The 20746-nt window shown below is 45.1% G+C and overlaps 1 long non-coding RNA gene across 1 annotated transcript in view; it reads right to left on the minus strand.

The window, feature by feature from the left end:
- Nucleotides 1–20746, minus strand: part of LOC309537871 — a 95057-nt gene that overhangs the window by 21950 nt on the left and 52361 nt on the right. Inside the window, exons 3-4 of the long non-coding RNA XR_014222020.1 lie at nt 11927–12061; nt 4812–4919 (exon numbers count right to left, since the gene is read on the minus strand). This is a non-coding gene — a long non-coding RNA (uncharacterized lncRNA). The remainder of the gene's footprint in view (nt 1–4811; nt 4920–11926; nt 12062–20746) is intronic.

A 20746-nucleotide genomic window follows, 5' to 3' on the forward strand; every position in this document is an offset into this window, starting at 1 on the left:
TCCCCCATAAAATTCTGGGAGCAGTGGTTTGTTAAGGTTTCTGATAGTTGTTAGAAGACCCCTATTCCCCACACAGGGCTACAAATTCCAGTTGTGTATCAGTTCCTGTGAAGAAGGACAGATTGTTAAACCAATGTGGAAACTGTAGCTCTGGGAGGGAAACAGGGTTTACAACAACAACAACAACAACAACAACAACAACAACAACAACAACAACAACAACAACAGTAGTAAATACTGTTTGGTTGGAGAACTGCATTGCAAAAGTCAGATAGCTGCAGATTTTGAAGGATAGCTGCGATTTGGTTCACATATTGTTTTAGAAAGTGGAAAGCTGATACTTTTGGCTTTAAAAGCAAACAGAATCATATCCCCCCCCCACCTATAGCTGCCCAATTCAAGCATCTTCCTTCCATCTGTTATAAGATCATGCAGCTTATTCAGCTTGGCCAGAGCAAGGTTGGCGGAGGAGGGGTACCTCTTGTTCTTTGCCTTCCAGCTCCTTTTTCATCTTTCTTGTGAATTTAGAAAGCTTCATCCTTTTGAACTCTCTATTTTTTTCAAAGGCTGCCACACAAGTTTAAGGTGTCTTGTTAGTTTTGTCTCTTCTCAAGAAAAGGTTCCCTCTGTAAAACTGTCTGGGCCGGTTTCCCTCCCTTTTGCTCTCAGAAGTAAGTTTGAGATCCTGATCCTGTCCCTCCTCAGAAGAATCAGGATCAAAAGTGACATGTTGTTCCTCCTTGCTCCCCCTTCCACCTGAGTCCGGACAAGACATCACATTGCCACAACATATTGGTCTTTCCTCTTTCATTACCAACGCACCCTGGTGGCGGAATTCCACAGAGCTCCCCTTGGTATTGTCAAGAATTGAAGAAAAGGAATTCAGGAGAATGAAAGGAGACTCAGTGGCTCCTCATACTTTGCAGCTCACACAAAAGTGCAAGTTTTGGGGCCAAAGAGAAACCCAGATTTTGCTCTCAGAAAAGCATGCATGCATGCATTCATTTCTTTATAAAGTGTTCTAAATGGATTAGCTAAATCAATTCCTCCTCCCCTCCCCCTGCACCTTTATGGAGCCCCTTTCCACGCTGGTGTTTGCCACAGAACCCTTGCATGGTGCAAAGGATTCTGGATAAGTTTAGCCACTGGGTTTAAGGCTCAGGCCCATACATGCCCGCTTACCTAGTAGTAGCAGCAACAGTGGTGGAAGAAGCAGCACTCTGGATCAGCCCTGCACGGCTGGTAGTTGCCATTTTGATTTCCACAATGCTCCCCAAAACATCACTCCAGGGGATTTGTGGGAAATTTAAATGGTGGCCCCAAGACCGAACCCCCCTTTTTATTTATTTGAACATTTCTATCCCACCTTTTCACCATGGAAATCAAGGTGGTGTGTGCAGTTCTCTCCCCCCCCTTTTTTTTTAATCTTGAAAACAACCCTTTGAGGTAGGGTACTTAAAGAGACAGTGATTGGCCCAAGCTTCATAACTGAGTGGGGATTTGAACTCTGGTCTCCTAGGTCTTAGTCCAGCACTCTAACCACTATACCACAGAGAGGTTGGGGCTGGGGCCTTGACAGCTGCTATTGCCAATCCTCTAATAAACAACGATCTACCTGAGGAGCCTCAGGAGTTTCTGGAACATAGCATGAAAGCTGCTTACATAGATCAGTATGTGCACATGGGCTTATTTTGCTTGTTTGGGTACTTCTGAACCCAAGTAAGGTTTCCTAAACGTGTTCCTGTCCCCTCACGGAGCTACAATTCCCAGAGTGGGTTAACAATCAATCCCTCTTCACAGGGAACTGTAGCTCTGTGAGGGCAATAGAGGCCTCCTAACAACTAGCAGCAGCCTCAGTTCCCAGGAATCTTTACCAAGTATGGATGTAATTTCCCTCAGCACTCGATCCATGAAAACAGAAACAAAACAACCATCCCAGAACACAGGCTAGTGTGCCATCTCATTTCTTGACACTCAAGATTCTGATTTCGTTCCGTCACCTGAGCTGTTCTCTTGCAGCTTCGTTGCTGTTAATTGAGCCTTTGTGCCAGCATGTGCCCCAGTGCTGGCGCTGGGATGTCCTGATGCCACAGACGCCACATCTCCATGCAAATGATTATTGGAGGTATCCAGCATGACGCAAACTTTGGCTTTTTTTCGACATCAGCAAAGGAGATAATTACTGTCATGTGTATGATTTGAAGAGGCTGTGTGTGTGTGTGTGTGTGTGTGTGTGCGCGCGCGCATGTAGACCTCGTGGCTTTCTTGTCAAGTTAGAAGAATTCATTAGAATTTCCAGCTGCCAGTAAAAAGCCTTCCTACATTCTGGGAGGTCCCAGTAATGGGGAAACACACACAAAAGGAAAACAGTTGTGCCAAAAACACATCCAGGCTTGGAAGCCATTTTATTACTCACACAGAATTAACTCTGGCTAGAGATCCTGGGCCTATGTTGATCTGCGTTCCTTCTTGCAGAGAACGGAAATTCCCATGTAAAATGTTAGGGATAGGGTTGCCGGACCTCCAGGCTGACCTGAAGTCTCCACGTTTGCCTGGTCCCCTCCAGGTGGGTGAGAGTGCATTGTTTTGTTTTAAAACTAAATTAAGACTATGTGTGTAAGCTTCAGCTCCACAGGATCTGTCTGTGAATTATTACATAGGCTCTCGGCAGGGGGAGGGGGGCTGCCTTACTTTGCTCCCTCCTCTCCCAATTAACCTCCATCTCCAGGGCTCAGTGGTAGCAGGGAAAGCAGAAGAAGAATCAACAGGGGTCGCTCTCAGGTTTCAGTCTTGAAATTTCAGGATCTGGGGTGCTCCTGAACTGGATGGGCACTTCAAACTAGTTCCTGTTCTCGAAATATCCACTGCCATCCAGGCTCCTTTCAAATAAGAGTCAAGATGTTTTGCTGGCCATTCCGTTCTTATGGAACGGAAGAAGACATAGGATTATGGGGACAGGAAGTATGTTGTGTGGTATGGGGATATAGAGCTGAAATCTTCCCATCACTTCATCACACCTGTACTGGTTTCATAATAGGCATTGCATCAGGTTTATTACAAAGCTTGCAAGTGAGCTGTTTGCACTAGATTTTCATCTAATGGCTGCTACTCGTTTGTGGGTGGCTGATGCTGCCATGCCTATCTGGGTGCCTAGCTGCTCCCCCACACTCAACTTTGGTAAAAAGCTGACTCCTAGAACATCCTTCCAGTTCAGGAACTGCGGAGGGCGAAACACTGAAAAATGTTTTCCTTAGGAAATGACTAGTGCAGCTGTGCTTGTATTGATTTTAAGCTTGGAAAGTGAGATGTTGGAGAAGTGCTTTCTGGAATATAAGAAAGCTGAAATGTTGCAAGTTCAAACTTTTAAATATTATTTAAGCAGGCAAGCCACCGGACCTCATGGAAGCAGATACCTTATCTGGCTTACTCAGTGCCATAGTACAAAGCCTTAATCCTGCCTGACGTACAACGAGTGTACTTGCTCTGCTCTGCCAAACAGAATGCTGGGTTTGAACACTGGAGGGTGCAAAGAAGGCTCAATGAGGGGTGTGGCCTAGGGACAGGGGGCGTGACTGAAGAGGAAGTGTAGCCTGGGAAGAGTCCCTGGAGGGCTACATTTAGTCCCTGGCACTGAGGTTCCCTAACTCTGTTCTAAGTAAATATCACAGGGCTCCACAGAGCACAAATTTGACATCAGCTGCTCTTACATGCATACTAATATAGGTGCTTATAGTCAAGACTCTTCTGGTTTGAGATTATTCTCTTTGTGGTCATCTCATAGGCTACTGCTCAGAGGGTTGGACTAGATGACCCTTGGGGGGGTCCCTTCCAACTCTGATTCTATGGTTTTATGATCCCCCACCCTCAGGAAATCCTGTTGTTGTTGTTGTTGTTGTTGTTGTCGTCGTCACAATTTACTTGCCCTTTGCCCCAGGGTCCCAGAACAGGTTACAACTGTTAATGCACTTTAAAAAAAAAGTTCAAAACAACTTACAATCATAGAAATAAGGTGGATCCTAAAAAGATATGTCTCAATTGTCGAAAGCCAGGGTAAGGAGGTGTGTCTTCAGTATTTGACTAAAGCTATACAACGAAGGTGACAGACGCACCTCTGTGGGGAGGGAGTCTCACTACTTAGGGGCTGCCACAGAGGAAACCCCTCTTGGGTGGAGCAACTACAGTGGTACCTCGCAAGACTAATGCCTCGCAAGACGAAAAACGCGCAAGACGAAAGAGTTTTCCGTTTTTTGAGTCGTTCCGCAAGACGAATTTCCCTATGGGCTTGCTTCGCAAGATGAAACATCTTGCGAGTTCTTGCGAGTTTGTTTCCTTTTTCTTAAAGCCGCTAAGCCGTTAATAGCCGCTAAGCCGTTAATAGCCGCTAAGCCACTAATAGCCGTGCTTCGCAAGACGAAAAAACCGCAAGAGGCACCACTGTACCAAGAGTGCCTTTTTGCATCCAAGAAGGTTCGTAGTATGGAAGGAGGCAGTATATCTGCTGTCCCCCTACAACAGTACAGTGGTACCTCGGGTTAAGTACTTAAATCGTTCCAGAGGTCCGTTCTTAACCTGAAACTGTTTTTAACCTGAAGCACCACTTTAGCTAATGGGGCCTCCTGCTGCTGCCGTGCCACTGGAGCCCGGTTTCTGTTCTTATCCTGAAGCAAAGTTCTTAACTTGAAGCACTATTTCTGGGTTAGTGGAGTGTGTAACCTGAAGCGTATGTAACCTGAAGCGTATATAACCTGAGGTACCACTGTATTGTAAAGCAATTTTTTTAAAAAAACAAACAAACAACACAACAGACTTACAGTTCAAAAATCATTGACCCAGATCATTTCTGGAGGTCCCTCAACAGTGCTGAATTCTTCGGAGCCTCCTTCAGCCTTCTTAAGCACATGATCCCCCACACCTGATGACTTCAAAAGTAAATAAAAATTAGGAGGAAAATAAATTGGGATAGGACTGGGAAGGGGAAAGAACACTGGTTGTCTGAATCCACCAGGTGCCCCAAGTATATAGAAGCAAGCAAAACCAGCTTGCCAGGTTTTTAAATCAATCTCTTGCCAATGTCTGAACTTTGAAGTCAACAGATGGGTCATAATGGAAACAAGCTCATTGCCTCTCCCACCCCCCCACACCTGGGCAAAAATCCCTCCCTTCGAGATGAATTTTGCAGAAGACAGATAAACTGGAATTACCCAAGTGTTCTCTGGCCCACTTCAAAGGCTGTGTTTTTTCTGAGGACATAATCAGATTCTGATGCTCAGAGCCCGGGCCCTACCAACTGCTCATTTGATCACAACTCAAAACGGTTTTGCCGCAGAAAGATACCTAATCAATTACAGAACAGACATCTGCTCCAGCTGACGTTACTGATGACTTGGTAGAAAGAATGTGCACTACAAAGTACGGCTGTGGAGGGAGGGCGAGCAGGTGGCTGTGGGACGGAGAGGGAATTAGTGGGGCAAGAGTAATTGCAACTGGCCTCCGCGTGGTCACTAAGAGGGAAAAGCAGGGGGCCTATTGGTCCCCAATTGCAGCTGGGCTCAGAAATCCCACTACTATTCACACAGAACATTTAAAGCACTATCACACCACTTTAAACACTCATGACTTTCCTCAAAGTATTCTAGTAGGTGTAGTTTGTTAAGCAGGCTGAGAATCGTTAGGAGACCCCTATTCCCCTCACAGAGTTACAGCTCCCAAAGTTCAGAGGGATTGATGGTTAAGCCACTCTGGGAACTGTAGTTCATTGGAGGTGTTGGGAACTGTAGCACGGGGAGTGGTAAATGACCATTCCCAGGATTGAGGGAAACCGCATGCTTTCAATTCATCTGGCCTTAAGATTTTCTTTACCTGGCTGAAATCTGTCCTTGAATTCTGATCATGCCACTTTCTTCCCTGGATGGAACACAAACAGGGGTGTGTGCAGAAACCAGTCTAGCGAACAATGTAAATATTTTACATATATTGCTCTGTCCACTTCTATCACCAGCCCCCAGAAGGGAATGTGGCCCTCAGCCAGAAAAGAGTTTCCCACCTAAGGTATCCAGCAATTCTGGAACTATGTATGCCATTAATAGAACACACCCAAAAAAGTTCTGTTGGCTCAAACTCCTTCTTTTAATCAGGCAAGGCTAGTCTAATTCATCCCCATTTAAGTCAAAGGAGGTTTCTCTCTCTCCCCCCCCCCTTTGCTTTTGTTTTTTCTCTCCCCCTCCCACCATCACAGATCATTCTGAGCCATCCAGTCCAGGCTCTTTTTGATGATTTCGTTGGCTGGTTTCCATTAAACATTCTTCATTGATCAATTCACTGGGCCCAGCTTTATCATTGCCCAATCAGGACGAGAGCCTGCTGGATGGAGATGAAAATGTGCCTTGGAATCCTGTCTCTCTGCCTGTTCTGGCCAGGAGTTTTCTAGCATTCAACAACCACACATGCACACATACACACACACACACACAAACAAACAAAAGCTTACTGAAGCCCCGCCAAATTTTAGCTGAATCACTCTGCTAAGCAGAGCTGCCAAATCTGACTGCCCCCCCCAACTCCCAGTGAAAGGCTGCCAATCTTTTGTTGGGAATAGGCCTCTTGACATTTGCTCAAGAGCAGCAGTGGCTCAGTAGCAGCAAAAGTCTCCTTGCATTGGGCTTCCGAAAGCCAGGGGTCTACTTTAAGTAATCTGGCTACTTCTCCATACTCACCGTTCTTGTCGGGGCTTATGCTTGTTTTTTGTTATTTTATGCACAGAGAAAGCTATAATCTAGCCTTGGAACAACACACACACACAAAATTTGCATTTAGGGGGCTTCTTTGCAGCACCAAAATAGGCAGAAGTTAAAAGCACTGTCTGTGCGTGGAGTGAATGGCAAAGGCTTGTTTTTCATCTTGCCTTTATTGAGCAGATTCCCGCAGTTTACTTTTTTTCCGAGCATCTTCTGGCATCTTTGGATCAGCCGACAAAGAAATTCTTTTTGGACTCAGCATGCGGTCAAATGAAGATCCAGTTCAAAGTGACATGAAAATCAGAAATATTGGGTAGATAACAGGTATTGTCTATTTCAAGGCCTCTGTTCTTCATTGTCAGTAGTCCCCATAACTGGAGAGACATGCTCACAAAGAAGTAAGAAATGTTCAAAGTGGGCAACAGATGCTTTATTAGAAGGCAAACCTTGCTCTTTTTTCTATTCATTTCATCCTAACACAGGCAGGTTTCCAAGTGGGAAAAAAGCAGCTTTGAAGTTCTCTTCTTCTTTCCTCTCTCTCTTTTATTTGATGGGCTTTAAAAAAAAAAGAGGATCCTAATTTCAAATCGCCAGTGAGGCCTTCTTAATGCTCTTAAGCTACAAAATATTATAATGCTGTAATAACAGGATCATTACCAGTCCTCCTTTATATTTAGCACCTTGTCTAATTACTTAATTGGAAAGAGTCTTCTGATGACTAGCTCTTGCCGAATGAGCTTCCCACAAAGAGAGACCCCAAAGTCACCTTGATCTTGGCAGGTACAGTGTGAGAGTGAACCTTTGACTTTAGTAGCCTGGCAATTGTTAAGGAATATGTTCCATTGCCCTGGTGTAAATTTTCTTGCTCTCTCCCCTCCATATATATATATATATATATATATATATATATATATCCCCAAGAATTGTGCTTTAGATATCACTCAATGTTGACTACTATATTGTTCCGGCTGCTAACTGACCAGCCCTTTGTCAGGCAGATTGCTAATAGTCCAAGACAGTTGGTCGATGCCTCATCAACAAGAGCCAACAGATAAGAAACCATCTCTTGATATTTAGGAATCTCTCTGTGTTTTGGAATAAGATACCCATCAGAGTTTGTGTTTTGGAATAAGGTAACCCAACTCTAGCTGAGGGAAGGGGGCAGAGAAACAGAAATTAGGCAGAAGGAAAGAGAGTAGAGTTTCTAGTTGGACTTACCTGGGCCTGGGAGGTGCAGTCATGGTGGCAGTCGGGGGGGGCACTGTCCAAGTTGCTGTCAGGCAAGTCTGCCTTCATAACTTTCAACAAAGCAAGTATCACAAAGGCAGTGTAAGGCTGCATTTTATTTCATAGGAAGGAAACTTCAGCTGGTACTGCTGTCCATAGAACTTCTCACCACTCAGAGAAGTGAGGAGTGCTTTCTCAACTGAGTGAAGCAAATGGCCTGCTAAATGAGGGCAATGGCACATCTAGACCAGCGTCCTGTTCTCACATTGGCCAATCAGATGCCTACAGGAAGCCTGCAAGCAGTACATGAGTGGAACAGCACTCTGCCCACCTGTGATCCCCACCCCCCAAAAAAACTGGTATTCAGAGGCATATTTCCCCCGACAGCAGAAGTGGAACATAGTCACCATGGCTACTAGCCATTTTTAAAAATGAACTTTTTCAGATAAAAAATACTACAGTTTAAGGGTGGGGGAATGAATGTAACCACATGCCTCCACTAGAAGCCAACGAACAAAAAGAGGGGCCAAAGAAATCAACTGGTGAAACATTAAATAGAAGTGTTAATTTGGCTTTGGGAGAAAAGCCACAAGAGGGCCATCTCAGTCTCCCAAGAAAAGCTGTTCCAAGGTTAGGGGGCTACAGGAAAGAAAGGCCTGTTTCTTGTGGAGGGTAATCTAGGCTCCAGCAACATCTAGAGGACCACAAATGCCCCATAGCTGGAGTTCACTTCAGTCCATGCCCTTCACAAGATCTGGTAGTCTTTAAGGTGCCACAGGACCTTTCACCGATTGACTGCAACTGACTAATAGGGCTACCCCTCTGGAATTTTTCACCCAGTCAAGGTAAAAGAGCAAACATGTGTACAAGAGAACATGTGACCCAGACACTCCACGTGGCAGTTGTGGAAGGGTCATTGCTCAGTGGTAGATAATTCACAGTGCATTCAGAAGGTCTCAGGTTCAATCCTTGGAGATCTGCTGCCAGTCGTTGGCTACATTCAAAGTGTACAGGCAAAACTCCCTGACACGGCTTTAAATGGGTAGGGCTTTCCCCAAAGAATTCTGGGAACTGTGGTTTGCAAAGGGTGCTGAGAGTTATTAGGAAGCCCCTATTCCTCTCCAAAAGGGACACGGGTGGCGCTGTGGGTTAAACCACAGAGCCTAGGACTTGCCAATCAGAAGGTTGGCAGTTCAAATCCCTGCGACGGGGTGAGCTCCCGTTGCTCAGTCCCAGCTCCTGCACGTTAAAGTGCAAGTAGATAAATGGGTACCGCTCCAGCGGGAAGGTAAACGGCGTTTCCGTGCGCTGCTCTGGTTCGCCAGAAGCACCTTAGTCATGCTGGCCACATGACCCGGAAGCTGTACGCCGGCTCCCTCGGCCAATAAAGCGAGATGAGCGCCGCAACCCCAGAGTCGGCCACGACTGGACCTAATGGTCAGGGGTCCCTTTACCTTTACTATTCCTCTCCAAGAGATACAATTCTCAGAGTTCCCTGCTGTCAGGGTTACTTCCAGATCCTAGCTCACAGAGGATCACGCTAGCCAGCGATCGTTAAATAAGTCTTTATTGAGTTACAGTCTCCATTCTCGAGCTGCTGCGTGCAACCCTACGTCTTATGCTTAGATCGGCGAAGCTCCGTCTGAGTCTCCGCCCCTTGCGCACCAACTTAATATCCTAGCCCTGCTCCACCTTTTCCGCCTGACAGTTCTCCTCTGGGTCCCTCTGCCCCCCTGGGTCTCTTCCTTCCGGGATTCTTCTGACGCTGACCCCCCTGACTCTCCTGTCTCCTTGCGCCGGGCTTTAGGACCTGGCTCCCTTTCCGGGCTGCCTACTGCGCCACCTTCCTGTGCATTTGAACTTGGCGCGCGCGCGCCCAACCTTCCACTTTCCGTCTAACCGTCACTTCGCTCCCCGATGAAGGTGTGGCCACTCCTGACTCGTGCCCTCCCTCCTGTTGCGAGCTGCCAGCGCTTGCTCCCTGGCGCTCTTCCTCTTTCCTACTCTCTGGCGGTGACGTTGGTCCCGATCTCCAACTGCTCCCCTCTGAGTCCCCTCTGGCTCTTTCTTCCTGGGGTGTCCCCCTAGTCTCCCCCCTTGCCCTGGCCACTGGTGCTCCTTTTTGTGAATCTTCTGATTCACTGGAAAGACTCGGAGATCTCGGGTCGTCGTCATCACTCATCCTTTCTTCTGCCTCCTCCCCCTCGCTCTCTGTTTCCTCCCTTGCCCTCGCCTCTGCTCCTGAACCCCTGACACCTGCGAACAGGGATTCACTGTTGACCACGCTGAGTATTGTAGCTCTGAGTTGAATAAGGGCCTTGTAACAGCTCTCAGCACCACTAACAAACTACAGCTTCCAGAAGCCAGAACTGTTTAAAGTGGAATGAAACTGCTTTAAATGTACGGTGTGAAAGTGGCCACTGTGGCCACTATTGAGCTAAATGGACCAATGACCTGAAATGTTATAAGGCATCTTCCTATATTCCTCTAGTTCTCATATGAGAATTCGCCTGACTTGTCAGATACAGGAGCTTCTGCCTCAAAGGAGAAGGGAAAGATAATCCAGGCCATGTTTGTTCACATACAGGACTGCGCGTTGAGCTTAACATAAATGATGGCAGTTGCCTTATGACTCCGGCTGAGAAAGGTTCCCCACCCCACATAGTCATTACATCTCAAAGCTGTTATCTGCTTATTCAGAAATAATTCTGATTCTGTGCAAACCTGCGTTATTACTGCCAGCAACCTCTCATTTGTTTACAGCAAGGGGTGGGGGAAATGGCGCTATTCAACAGGGTGCAACGGAAAACAGCTATTACTTATAATCCGCAGAACCTAGGCATTGTTATTTGCCGTTACTGACATTATGCTCAAATACTAAACTATCAATTTCAGAGGAATGCAAATCTCTCTTTATTATGGCAACAACAGCAATTTCCAATTGTCATCCCTTTTGTGCTCGTAAGTGAAGAATTAAAATGTCAGTGTTCATTGTTAGTTCTTCATATTTTATGGATTACGCTTTTTGTGCGTGTATGTGTGAAAATGTTTTGGAAGCCACGCCACAATAAGAGAACTTCACAGAGGCGGAAAAAGGAAGTGAATTATTTAACACACGGAGGCGACGAACTTCATTATCCCAAATACAAGCATATTGAAAGACGCTTTGCTATGAAAAGAGAATTCAGTACAGTAACATGAAATTGGAAACACTGAATGCCTGCACAGAAACAAAGGGGACGATCTACAGAGAACTAATCTAAAAGGCACCGAGATGCCAGGTAGAGGAAATGAATAGATTAAAAAGATACCAAATAATTGTTTCCCTGGCATTGAAGTTGACCTGATATAAAGTCATTCATGTAGCATAAATGTCCAAAATTATTTTATTTTTATCAGGGCTGCCAACCTGAATCAAGTTAGCCTGGAATCCTGACCCCACTTACCAGGGAGTAAGCTCAATCTAATTCATTGGGACTTACTTCTGAGTAGTAGTAGTTAGGATTGCAGCCTTAGAATACTATCTGAACCCAAGATCCACAGGGATGAGAGATCTTGAATTCAGAAGATCTTGGGCTTTCCCAGCTCAACCGATGTAACTTAAACTGGAGTCATTTATCCCAACGTTAAGTCCCCCCTATTACTGCCGTAGAGCTACAATTCCCAGAGTTCCCTGGGAAGAGGGGTTGGCTGTTAAACTGCTCTGGGAATTGTGGGTCTGTGAAGGAAACAGGGAGTCTCCTAAGAACTCTTAGCACCCTTAACAAACTACAGTTCCCAGGATACTTTGGCGAGGGAAACTATGTCTCTTAAAATGGTATCATAGTGCTTTCAATATATGGTGTGGATGTGCCCAGAGATTGCTATGTGGAGAAGCATCCTAAACTGTGCTCTCCTGCTGGAAGCCTGGGGAAAGCTCTGTGTCATGTGATTCTGCCGAACACTAGAAAAGAAATACCACTTACCAGAGGTCTGGGGATTTCTTAAAAGATTTGCTGCTGAAAGAAATCCAAAGTGGTACTTCCCTTGGCCTCGCTCCCACACCTAAAAGCCACAGACACATCTGGAGCGGTTGTGTCATCGTCATCTCGCTTGGAACCCTGCAACTGAAAGGATTTTTTTTTTTTTTTTACACTGCAAGCTCTTCAGGGCAGGAATGTTACATGTTATGCTGTATATTTATGGTACTCTATAAATAATGGTTTTCCCTCCATTAATTATTTTTGTTCCCTAGTTCCTTTAAGTGAACACAGCCATTTACAAGTATATAAAACGCAAGCCTTTTCTGCCCCCAAGGAACTTGTAATGTATAAGATTGCTAACACTCCATGATTTGTGGAATGTGCGTTACTTATTTCACAGGGAGGCAGTGCGATTTCATATCCACAAAGGAACGGAAGCGTTCGCTTAAGCAGTGCCTCCCATCTGTTCGAGGGAGAAAGATTTGGGGTTTCCAAGGTCAAAAATTCAATAAGGCTTTAGGGAACAGAGTTTGGGGTCGCCAATAGTCTTGCATTAGAAAGAAACTTGGGGTAAGAGAACAGGGCTATGTAACTTTACCCACTTTCATAGGGTCCCTACAGGCAAGCTGGGGATCTTTACTCAAGTACAAAGTATACACACACACACACACACACACACACACACACACCTCCTTCAAGGCTGGCTTTGGCTCTGGCCTCCCAATAGTCTCCACAAAAACAAGCAGGGAAAGACTCCTGTTTCAGAGCTGAGAAAGGAAAATAAGAAGCATATCTTCAGTTCTGAATGAGAGAATTCTTGAGAATGTTCCTCCTCCTTATTTGGTACATAGGTTGCATCCACACCAGACATTTAAAGCACACTCATACCACTTTAACAGCCATAAAGGTAAAGATAAAGGGACCCCTGACCGTTGGGTCCAGTCGTGGACGACTCTGGGGTTGCGGCAGTTCCCAGAAACCTTTAACATACTAAAGTTCCCAGGATACTCCACAACTGCTAAAGTTGTGCAAGAGGGCTTTAAGTAGGTGATGAAGAAGGTGTAGCCTTAGGAAGCTGCCTCAGACCTAGTCAGGCTGCCTGTTCATAAGAACTAAAATGAGTCTGCTAAGATCAAGCCCATGGCCCATCTAGCCCAGCATCCTGTTCTCACAGTGGCCAACCAGATGCCTGTGGGAAGCCTGGAAACTGGACACCAGTGCAACACCATAGGTCAGTTGTAGAGCATCTGCAGAAGGCCTTGGGTTCAATCCCCAGCATCTCTAGGAAGGTCTGGGAGAGACCTCCCCCCTAGTCTGAAATCCCAGAGAGCAAGGATCATTCCTTGTGGACAGTATTGAGCTATGATGATTCAACTCGGTGTAAGGCAACTTCCTTTGTTCCTGCACTGAATCAACCCAATTCAAGGTATTAATGGCTGCAAAGGTTCCCAACCAAAAACAAACTGCAAAAAGTCTCCTGCATATTGGCAAGATTTAAAAACACACTGTCATGCCTTGTTCAAAATGGGTTCCAGAACTGCCAACTGCAGGGCTGGGGGACCTATGGCCCTCCAGATGTTGTTAGATTATATCTCCCATCATTCCTGACCACTGGCCATCTCAGCTGGAACTGACGGGAAATAGGAGTCCTAAACATCTGGAGTGCCTCAGATTCCCCATCCCTGGTCCACTGAAAGAACATCTGAAGGAACACAACAAAGTTGCTTTTCTTATCTACCACTGAGAACAACCTATGGGCAGGTCCACACAACACATGACTTCCTCCAATGAGTCATGGGAACTATCGTTTGCTAAGGGCACTGGGAATTGTAGCTCTGTGAGAGGAAACTATACTTCTCAGGATTCTTTGGGAATATAGTGTGCTTTAATTGTGCATTTAATATGATTTGACAGGTGCTGAAATCTGGCATATTAGGAAAGAGAGCCTTTTGCTCTTAACATAATCATCTATCAGTATTTTAAAAGAAACCCCAAAAGATAGAAAAATACATTTTACATGCAAAAATCTGCTTGGAAGAATAGGAATGTATTCTTAAACGAAGCTGCCTTAAATGAAGCCAGTCCATGGGTCTATCTAGCTCCATTTTGCATACAGTCATATCTTGGGTTAAATATGCTTCAGGGTGAGTGTTTTCAGGTTGCGTTCCGCAGCAACCCGGAAGTAACGGAACGCGTTACTTCCGGGTTTCGTCGCTCACGCATGCGCAGACGCTCAAAATGATGTCACACGCAGAAGCGGCGACCCACGCACACGCAGACGTGGGTTGTGTCCTGCTCAGGATGTGAACGGGGCTCCAGAATGGATCCCGTTTGCATTCAGAGGTACCACTGTACACTGACTGGCAGCAGGGATTTAAGGCAGGGGACATTTCCATCTCCACCTGGAGATGCCAGGGATTGAACCTGGGATTTCTGCATGCAAACCAACTGCACTAGATTGAGCTAAGGTTAAAGGCTGAACTTTTATTCATGCCAGAAAGAAGAAGAAAAGGCAGTTAGAGGGAATCTGTATAAAAGTTGCATTCTTGAGACATTTTCAGCTGTTACATTTTGAAAATCCTCTTTTGTCATAGTGCCAAAAGTTCACAAAGGGAGATCTATGAGTAAAAATTTTCCATTTATTCTTGAAGTGTTGCTCTGCCTGACCAATAGTGTCAGAAGTGCGTAAAGGATGATCTGAACAGAGAGTTGCCTTGTTATGAACCAAATACACCATCCCTTGTAAGCAACTCCTTATTCAGACTCCTGTTCAGGTACTTGGATATGATCACAATACTGGAAAGGTCAGGAAGTACCTACTCAAAAGATGGAAAATGTTTCTATAATCAAATACCGGGTGAATAACCTCTGGCGTACTACTTCCTCTTAACTCGCTCAGCTTTTAACATCTGGACCCGGACTTAAGGGCACTTGCCACAATTAGGGCTGTAAACGCTGTGTCTTTTAAAACGTCCTGCTTTCATGGAAATAGTTTCTCCAATGGTGGATGCCTGTGCTTGGCTCAGTTAGGAATTGCCTCAGTCGAACTTTCTCACGAAGTTTGGGGAAAGGGATCCACTCTGTGTGCAGAAGGTCCCGGGTTCAATCTCCAGGTAAGGATGGGAACAGTGGAGGCTAGTCCATTTGGGTGAGTTGAGCACTGCTCCACCTAAACGGCCTCGGTCCAGTATACCTGAAGGAGCGTCTCCACCCCCATCGTTCTGCCCAGACGCTGAGGTCCAGCGCCGAGGGCCTTCTGGCGGTTCCCTCATTGCGAGAAGCAAAGCTACAGGGAACCAGGCAGAGGGCCTTCTCGGTAGTGGCGCCCGCCCTGTGGAACGCCCTTCCAGCAGATGTCAAAGCGATAAACAACTACCTGACATTCAGGAGACATCTTAAGGCAGCCCTGTTCAGGGAAGTTTTTAACGTGTGATATTTTACTGTATTTTTGGTTTTTATGGAAGCCGCCCAGAGTGGCTGGGGAGACCCAGCCAGATGGGCGGGGTATAAATAATAAATTATTATTATTATTATTATTATTATTATTATTATTATTAACTTCACTCTATCCTCAGTCAGTCCCCAACTTCCTTCCTTATGCAACCAGCCCAGAGGGAAGCACAATCTGCCCACTTCCTTTTCTTAAATCTTAGTGCTGCCTCTTGTAGAATTCAGACAGGAGGAGGAGGATGGGGACAAAACTAGAATTTGTTGGCTCTGCCTGTGATTGACTCTTTGGCGCCATCTACTGTTGGCCTCCTGCCCTGCCAGTCCCAAGCCGCTACTGGCTGAGAATCTTCCCAGTCCAAAACCCTGGAGAATCACTTCTGTGGATACACGATGTTGCCAGTCTTCATGTCACATTTGCAGACATCTTTGTAACGCAGAGTTGATCTGCCAATTGGCCTGGTGCCAGAATCCCCATAGAGCACGCCCCTCAGGCTCCTGCCATTTTTCCTTCTCTGGACATGACCAAGCCAGTGTAGACGTCACCGAGACAGGAGTGAAAACATGCTGGGAATGTGGACTTTGGAGAGCACATCTTTGTTTGGAATTCTGTCCTGTCGTGTGATGCCCAAAATCCTTCTGATGCAGCGCATGTGGAAGGTGTTGAGGCATCAAACCTGACAGTTGTAAGTTGAAAGAAGATGAGGAGAAATAGACGTCACTGCCCAGTTGCTCATTGGGTTTCCGCCAGGCAATCAAGCAGAGGGTACCAATGTTGTGGGGAAATGGCAGAAGCTGGTGGTGATGGCAGTGAGGAGGTAGACTCCTGCCACATCTTCACCATACAGTGAGTGGTGAACACCACCTCAGCCCTTCCATCACTGTGGTCTAGCTGGAGATGCCCTTATATTCTTTCAAATAGCAGAGGGGAAGCATTTCTTCACAGCTAACATCCCTGAACAGAATACTATTTCAGCATTAGTTCTTACGTGTCTATTCTACGTGCCCTGTTTAAAAAAAGAAAAACCAGCTTCAACCTAATGATTTTATTTTTAATGAAGGCACAAAGGAAGGAGATTGGTGTAAACACACTTGTGTCCCGAAGTTTGTTTGGAGAGGAGATTGACTTTCAAATTAGCTGGCTTTTCAAACATTTCAAAAAACATAGTCAAAATGCAAATGGGGCATAAATGGCCCTTTAGTAAATGCTCATTCAACATTTATTCTTTCTCAAATCATCTTTTTAAAGCGCTTTCATGGTAATGTTGAGACGATGTGACATTAGAAAAATTGCTTTGACATGCTAAGGGGTTCCCAAGATTAACAGAAAGAGAAGGAACAAGATAACGCTTTCAAAAGACCTATTTCAGAGGAATTATTACTTCCTTTGAAAGTCTTCCAAGGTTGCAGTGCATTTAAGCTTGTTGGCATACATGTAAATGAAGGACTACAAAAGTATTCTTCTACATTCAACTTGAATTAAACCTTGAGGCTAATGTTCAGGAATGACAATAAAGGCTGGATCTTTGGCTGGAGAAAATAAAAACCTAAAAAGGACCCTTTTTACTTTCAGATATCAATGAGAGAGAATTGGTTTTTCTTCTTTCTTTCTTTTTTAAAGTATAACTATATAAAAATAATCATTTTAATTCCCATTATGATATTGCTCAGGCCATTGGCCTTGATCTGATTGAATAAGAGAACTTCTGAGGATTTTTTATATATATAAAAAAATACATTAAAGCATTAACATATGAGGAACACGCTGCAAGAAAATAGCTGCTCCAGCATTCTGAACAGGTGGCTTCACCATCAGTTTTTGTCTACAAACATTTGGTTTAATAATAGGGGGGTGGGGGGGATATTACAGAAACGTATTGGCCTAGTTCACACATAATGATAAACCATGGTTTATGAAACCATGGCATTGGATATTATTTATTTATTTCATATATATATATATACATACTCACTATATATATATAAACACACACACACATCCTGAAAGCAGTTTACAAAAAGAATAAAACAATAAAATTATCAGTTAGAATAGTTTAAAATAGTTTAAAACATTCAAATAATAATTAAAATCAGTAACGGACTAAAAACAGATTAAAACACATGTGAACATTGTACATACCTGGGCAGGTTTGCCTTGGGCCTGATTCAGCAGGTTCTTATGTTCTCAGGACTAAACAAAAATGTTTCTTAGCAGGCGCCGAAAAGAGTATAGTGAAAGTGCCTGCCTAATGTCAATAGGCAGGAAGTTCCAAAGTGTAGGTGCTGCCAAATCAAAATATTGATTTATTACAAATGCAGAACGAGTATTATGTGGCACCTGTAACCGTGCCAGATCTGCAAATCAATTTGGCTGCAGTGTTGTACACATCAGAGAGGAGGTGGGGATATCTTCACCCAACATACATTACCTCTTCGGTTTCCCTGCCCATGCAACAGACACAACCCATAACCAGAATGCATGTACACGAAGTTGTTATCTCCGCATGCATGTTCATCTCCTCAAGTGCAATGGTTGTCTCAAATATCCACACCTAGCTTAAGTACAAGGGATGCGGGTGGTGCTGTGGTCTAAACCACTGAGCCTCTTGGGCTTGCCGATCAGAAGGTTGGTGATTCGAATCCCCGTGACGGGATGAGCTCTTGATACTCAATCCCAGCTCCTGCCAACCTAGCAGTTCGAAAGCACGCCCCAAAAACAGATAAATAGGTACTGCTCCGGTGGGAAGGTAAACGGCGATTCTGTGTGCTGCTGTGGTTTTGGTGTTCCGTTGCACCAGAAGTGGTTTAGTCATGCTGGCCACATGACCCGGAAAAACTGTCTGCGGACAAACGCCAGCTCCCTTGGCCTGTAAAGTAAGATGAGCGCTGAAACCCCAGAGTCGTCTGCAACTGGACTTAACTGTCAGGGGTCCTTTACCTTTACCTTAACTACAAAGTGAATCTGGCTGAATCCTCTAGTCAAACTGAAGCTGGTTTGAGGTGGGTGTGACTGGATTGAACAGCAGGATGGCTTTAAAAGAGGATCAAACAATCAACAGAGACTAGTCAAAATGTCTCTGTTCTAAGTGAGGAGAGTGCTGTTGCACTCAAGTCCTATTTGTGGGCTTCCCATATGCATCTGGTTGAATACTGGACCAGATGAACCACTGACCTGAACCAGCAGGGTGCTCCTTATATTTTTATGTTCTGGAAATGGAGATTTTGAGATAATTTCCTTGTAGGGATGTGAAGTCCAGATCTGATGGCTCCTCCAGGTCATTGGCAAGGGGGAGATTTGCTGGAGGGTCATGTTCTGAACCCTGACACATGGTGAGCAGTGAGGAGGAAGTGTAGAAAAAGATCACCCACCGTTTTTCATAATGCTGGAATTTCTGGACATCCAAGTATGCTGAATGTTGGAAGATTCAGGACAGACAAAATGAAGTACTTCTTCATGCAGCACATAGTTAAACTATATTATGCCAATAAAGGCTGAATGAATGAATAAATGAATGAATGAATGAATGAATGAATGGTTAAACTATGGTTGCTCCCAGAGGAGGCAATGATGACCACCAACTTAGATGGCTTTAAAAGAGGATTCGACAAATTTATGGAGGATAATGCTACTTAAACTGTAATGATGGACCCTTGAGGCTAAACCTAATATACCACAGGGTTTTCTGAGTTTGCCCCAGAAGTGTGGGGGCCAGGGCGGGGGGGATGGGACAGAGAGAGATGCATTTTTTATGAATTCAGGTATGCAGATGTTTTAAAAATGGCGCAGCTGCTCTCAATTTTTCACATCTGTCCTCACCTTAATGCAATTCCATTATGTAAATTCCAGCATTTGCAGCAGCATGGTTAATGTTGCAGGGCGAGGTTCCTATTCACAGTAGAGAAGATAATCCACAATGCAACAGATAATAGCCGATTGAACCTTGCAGAATACAAGCTGTTCAAGAGATGCTTAGTCCTGTATCCGAAAGCTCCAGCTGCATTTCGTTAGAGGAATGCCGGATGTGGATTCTTAGCAGGCTCTCGTAATGAATAAGCTATTCACATGTCAGTGTGGCATTATGCTTATCTTATATGTGGCCAACATATAGAAAAGCAAGCCATTACCAGGATAATTAAAAATAGAATGGAGCACCTCCTATCTGTATCCACGCCAGAAGCCGATCTGAATCTCTTCCGTGCTAATTTAAGCACCTTTAAACCCCCCCCCACAACAATTCTGCATTGTAAAATGGAGCATCTCAGCCATGAAAAATTAGGATGTGATTCCAATCTCCTCCCCCCCCCCCGCCCCAGAACAGAGACTATAGTTTTATAACTATAGCAGCCTTTTCCCCATTGGCAGCGGGTGAAAACAATTCCTTCACATTCTGAAGGCAGAAAGCCTACAATGGCTACGAGAATAGTAACATAACAAGGCAGTCATTATGTCATTGTCCTTGTGTGCAGGGAAAATGCAGGCACTGATTTTCTAATGCGCCATCCCTACCAACCATTTTGTTTAGGTTCATGACATAAGGTTGGCCTTGTGAAACTGAGGGGTTGGCCCACATATAGGAAGCTGGCCCGTTAGGGTGAACAGGGTGCTGCCCCACCAACCTCAGGGTGCATTCAGATGTGGAGAAGATTGCATTAGATTTCCTGATTAGAATTCTGGCACTTTTCTAATCTTCCTCTCACACTGCAATTACCTGTTGCATTATGAAGCTAAGGCTTTTTGACCAAGATTCTGACACGTTGCTCTAAATTTCATTCACGTCAGAATCTACTTAAGAGAGTTTTTTTCAGGAACATAAAAAGCTGCCATTAGTCCATTCCTAACCCATGCTGGCCACATGACCCAGAAGCTGTACGCCAGCTTCCTCGGCCAATAAAGCGAGATGAGCGCCGCAACCCCAGAGTCGTCCGCGACTGGACCTAATGGTCAGGGGTCCCTTTACCTTTAACCCTAGAGATGCCAGGGATTGAACCTACGACCGCCTGCTTGCAAAGCACATGCTCTACCACTGAGTTACGGCCCTTCAGGGTTACAAGAGCCCTGAGCTCCACCAAACAGAGCTAGATACAAAATAGGAGATGGGAGATGGGTGGAACCAGGCGCAAAATGGTGGCTCAGAAAGGAGCACCCCAACAACACCTCATGAGTCATACACCAATATGAATTCCAGTAACAGCCAATGTAGTGTAGTGGTTAGAGTAATGGACTAAGACCAGGGAGACAGGGATTCTCCACTACGTCATGAAGATCACTGGGTGACCTTGGGCCTGTCACTGTCTCTCAGCCTAACCTCCCTCACAGGGGTTTTGTGAGGGGAAAATGAGGAGAGGGGAAACCATGGATGCCACATTGAGCTCACT

This window comes from Podarcis vaucheri (assembly GCF_965113315.1).
Source record: "Podarcis vaucheri genome assembly, chromosome: 7".
NCBI lineage: Eukaryota > Metazoa > Chordata > Lepidosauria > Squamata > Lacertidae > Podarcis > Podarcis vaucheri.